Source organism: Pteropus medius, unplaced genomic scaffold (assembly GCF_902729225.1).
Source record: "Pteropus medius unplaced genomic scaffold, Ma_sr-lr_union100, whole genome shotgun sequence".
Classification (NCBI taxonomy): domain Eukaryota; kingdom Metazoa; phylum Chordata; class Mammalia; order Chiroptera; family Pteropodidae; genus Pteropus; species Pteropus medius.
Window position 1 is genome coordinate 33,274,445 of NW_024354875.1, and position 5,124 is coordinate 33,279,568.

Consider the following 5,124-nt stretch of genomic DNA (forward strand, 5'->3'; position numbering starts at 1 on the left):
AAATTCCCAAATGACAAATGAAATCACACATAGGTAAGAGTAGCCACTTGGTTCCAGACAATTCCTCAATCAACCACATCCAGCTGAAAACACAACCCTTTCCCAATCACATATTTCCAGCCAAGGTTTGAGTCAAGAGGAGAATCTTGCATTCAAACTTGGGTTTCTCATCCCTTACATTTTGCTTACCCCCATTTTTCACAGAACGATTTTTTGTTCTTTTACAAACTCAGGTATTCTAACCAGAGATGGTTTGGAAAATATAATGTACTGTTTGTCACCTAAAAAGATGATGCTGGTGACCTTCTATCGGGAGGCCGTGCTCTTTGAATTGTTTTTGCTGCAGTGGAGAAAGCTGTTTCTCTGATGTGTCTGCATATTCTCTTTCCATGTCCTTGAGCCTGAAGGAGATCTTAGTGGAGGACACAAAATGACACTGTGACTCCTTAGAGAGGTTCCTGGGATGGAGGTTTGGGTGGCTCTTGAGGAACGATAAAATATTTAAGAAAAAAAAACTCCATAAGAAACTGCCAAATCGTTTAGAATTCTTTAACTTCTTTCCTCATGCAAATATTAAAGAATATCATACATCTTAAACCTACCATCCTCCTTGATTATATTAGGAGTTTAATCTTTTGTCACTATAAAGAGTCCCTTTTGCGTTTTGCTAAAAGCACCCCCATTTTACTTCATACTTTTGTTACTCCTTTATACTGGAAACTGGAAGATGAGGCATCATCAGTCAGGGACGTGAGAAATGTGAGATGTCAACAGGAGGACCGGAGGCTTTTTGTCACTCAACCATCCACCTTCGCCTTGCAGGTTTGCACTTAGAGAATGTTACTTGCAAGCCTATGGGCAGAAGAAGAATACAAGCTGATTTGTATACATTTTTAAATCAGATGCTAAAACCACCCATTAAATCTGATGTTAACGATGAAGAAAAAAGTTACACCCCTACCTGTACCTTCTAAAGAACTTGCTTCCTTCTGAAATATAGAAGCTATGTCCTAAAATATAAGGGTGGGATCCCTATGGTTAAAATAGGGCACAACTTACATACATTTTGTATGTATTTGCTTAGACTGTGTGCTAAGATTAAGTGGCTTTAACTCTATGTTTATAGAATAAAATTAAACATTAATTCTGCAGTCAAGTACAATACAGACAAGCTTCAATACTGGGAAAAAAATTAGAAAATACACAGCAGGCTTTTAAATGAGTTAATTTGATTATATTACCCCAAAGATCTTCAAACATAAAGAAAAACAAATCTGGCTAATTTGACAGTAGTGATTTAAATGGTGAGTTGCTAAAAATAACACAAATTTCCCCAAAATGAGCAAGAAAATTGTTCAAAATCTATAACTGTGATCAACATATAGTTTGAAAGGCAGTGTTAGGGTATTTGCTTTTTTATATTTTATACTGAAAAAAATTTTTAGGCTGAAATAATTTGAAATTCTCACTTTCCAGTGAGTAGTTTCACTATTTAAAAAAGACACTCGCATACACACACACACACACACACACTTGCACAAACTATCTGCTCCAAACACATACTGTTCCCATCCACTTTTAGCAGGAGAGGACGTTAGATCATGAGTATGTGGCAGCAGCTCATTGGCTCAGTCACCACAGTGAAATATTGATGTCAAGAGATGTCACAAAAGACTCATTCCTGGATTTTGCAAAGGTCAGTTTAGGCAGCAGCTTCCAGAGATCTCTAGTTTGCTCCTAGGTCAAAGGCCTCCTGCAGCTCTGCCCATTTCTCCTGTTTCAAACCTTGAGTAATTTTGAGAGGGGCGGTAAGGGCAGTGATGATGTATTTTTTTTTTTTTTTTTGACAAGGGCACTCAATTCAAAGCCGGGAAGGAAAGATCATCGTTTTCATTATGTTAGTTTTTAGGACTGCTGTAATAAAGTACCACAAACTGGGTGGCTTACAACAACAGAAATTTATTGTGTCACACTTCAAGAGGTCAGAGGTCCCAAATCAAGGTGTGAGCAGGGCCATGCACCATCTGAAGGTGCTCAAACAGGATCTGGCCCAGGCCTCTCTTCTAGCTTCTGGTCACTTCTTGGCTGGGGAGGCCTTCTTTTTACATGTGTGTCCCTGTGTCCAACATTTTCCTTTTTATAAGGACACTGGTCATATAGTACTAGAGGCCCACTCTTCTCAAGTATGAACTCATCTTAATTTGTCTAATTATATCTGCAATGAACTTATTTCCAAATCAGGTCACATTCTGAGGTCCAGGGGTTTAGGACTTCAACATGCGGATTTTTGAGGAACACATTTCAATGCATAATACTCATCAAGTGGATATCCTGTGTGTTTAACCTCCATTTTGTTCCCTGCTGATGGGTGGGGTTGTCTTCAACGGAAAGGGTCCCCAAGGAGATTACCCTGTGCAGAAGGCAGGCAGGAGAGGAACTTGTCTGCTGACTGAATTTCAGCTTGAGTTTGAAATTATTTTTCTTCTTAGTGAGTACATGACTGAAACAGCAGTAAAGACTTTTCAAACCTATAATGTCGGTCTTGTCAACAGAGGAAACACACCTGACTGCCCTTCCATGATCATCTCATGGGCTTTCACTGTGATTTCATGGCTTCTAGAGTTCAATTCTCAGTTAAATATCGAAAGGGAAATCAAATGTTATTTTGCCTTCTTGTTGACGTGGCTATAGGAGACTAGAGAAATAACCATTTACAAAGGTAGTATTCAGAATTCGTGGACCAGGATACATACCTATCAGGAAACTGGGATAAACGCAACTCACTCAGAGGCCAGAAAAGGTCCTGCTGCCTGGTAGAAGGTCCCATGGCAGCTCCCCATTCAAGGGTGGCAATTTCTTCATTCTGGTGACATCATCTAAGTTCAAAGTGACACAGACCAACTCCTTCTCTTCCGGACTTTCCAAATTCATTCTCTTCTATTAAGAGCTTAGCTTCTCTTTCTGTGGTAACTGGCAGAAATCACTTAAATGTGACTTAAATCTGAAACCAGATTTCAAATTTTCATTGAGGATTTGAAAGCCTATAGACAAAATTACTTAAAGTTTCTGGTAAAATTTATACTTCTATTTTTCTACCCTGTGAAACTGACCAAAACTAAAAAAGAAAGTGGAAAAAAGTCTGTGCAGATAACCAAAAATGAAAGCAAAAAGTAACCAAATTAGAGAAATCATATTTAAAAAAATCAGGGCCAAAAGACTACGAGTAAAGGCGGGAGGCATTTCCCGTAGGAGAGTTAGAAAAGAGAAGCCTGTTGCTGAATAAGAGATCATTCAATCTCAAAACTGTAACCAAAAGTTAAAAAGTAGCCGTCATTTCCCAAGTCTTTGCCCACCACAAAGTCCCTGTTTGTAGTCAAATCTCCGAGGAATATGAACAAAGAAGGGCAGTTCCAGTACTTCCAATAATGAATGCGTAGACTCTAATCTAGAACGTGAATCCACGCTCCAGACTCTGGGCGCTGCTGGCAATGCGGGGGTGCCCTGCCACAGGGACAACCACAATGATGATGAAGGCGAAGCCTCAGAACTCCAAGGAATCTGTTGTCCTTCCAAGAGGTTTTGAATCTGTATCTTTGAATCCTTAAGAATAGGGGTGGCCAGCAAGATCCAGTCTGTTTTCTAGTTTCTTTCTTTTCATTTGGAGGCTGTAGGGCAGAACATGCTTCCAGCTGTGTTCAGCTTGCCGGAAGAATTCAGTTCCTCGTGGCTGTAGAGCGAGGAACTGTTTCCTTCTCCGCCATCAGGCTGGAGCTGCTTTCAGGGGCTGGAGACTGCCCATATTCCTTGCCACTTGGCCCCCTTCATCTTCAAAATCAGCAATGGAGACTTTTCCACGTTGAATCCCCCTTGTGTTTCCAATCTCTGACTTTCTGCTTTTCTGTAACCAACCAGAGAAACCCTCTACTTTAAAAGGGCTCAGATAATTAGGTCAGGCCCACAGGGTTAATCTCCCTATCATAAGGTCAACTGGTGTGGGACCTTAATTACATCTGCAAAATCCTCTCTGGAGTGTTTGATTGAATAACTGGGAGAAGGAGTGTGCGCGTCAAGGGCTGGGAATCTTGGGGGCCATCTTAGAATCCGGCCACGCATAGCATCCTTGCATTAGTGGTATGTCTGCTGAAATGGTAACAAGCCAATTTGCTACGTGCACACACACATCTCTCTAAATAGCAGAAGGCTGCGATAAAATTGCATGACATTTTTAAAGATTGCTACAGTAGTTTTAAAAATCATCTTATTATTTACAAAAATAGTTCTTAACACCTTCATATCAACAGTGTGACTTGAAAACCAGAGTTGCAGTGACTTTAAAATCAGAGATGAGGGAGCTGATGATGGTCATGGAAAGGAGGCCAGTTCTTAGAAGTAATTGTAAGACTTTGTGTGGTCCCATTATTAGGCCAGCTCCATCCAACTTGCTGATTGAATAGGCTTCTGATATGATCATTTTGGTTTTGACTCTAAATTTTGTAGCAAGAACATAAACTTGTATCAATAACTTTTGCTAGCATAATAGTGAATCTTAGAAACTAAAATAAATAAGTACAATAAATAAAAGCTCTTTACAAAATATTTTGGAAAATATTGTGAATCACAAAAACTAAGTTAAAAAAGATCTTTAATCACACCACCCAGATTCAACCACTGTCAAATTTTTGGCTTTTTGTTCCAGTCATTTTTCTCTCTTCCTATACATAAATATATGTATTAGGGTCCAATCAGCAGACAGAAACCACACAGCAATTTGAACAGGGAACATTTATTATAAAATACTATTAACTATAACATAGGCATAATTAGGAAGGTGAAAAGAAAACTCTAAATAATACCCGAGGGTTGAGAAACAGCATCCAAGGGAGGAACAACTTCAAAGAGGGCTACCTCCCCAAGAGAGATGTAGAACTTGCTGGACAGACTGTGTCTGCAACCCCACTGTATATGACATTCTCTGGATTGCCTGAGCCAGAACTGGTCCACAATTGCTGGGCAACCAAGGAACATACTTCTGCAGCACAGGTGCTCCAGAGGCAGTCAGGGCACCAAGAATCAGCTTGCTAGCAGGACGGGTAGAGGCTTGGAGTGATGTGCCTCTTGGGAGGG

At 40.0% G+C, this 5,124-nt stretch overlaps 1 long non-coding RNA gene across 1 annotated transcript; it reads right to left on the bottom strand.

Annotated features, from left to right (window-relative positions):
- Positions 1-309: 309 nt before the first annotated feature.
- LOC120597080 (uncharacterized) lies at positions 310-2,929 on the bottom strand. Its single transcript, XR_005651334.1, has 3 exons — positions 2,754-2,929; positions 696-852; positions 310-481 (listed from the first exon to the last, which is right to left on the bottom strand). It is a non-coding gene; the product is annotated as an uncharacterized LOC120597080 (long non-coding RNA).
- Positions 2,930-5,124: the final 2,195 nt, after the last annotated feature.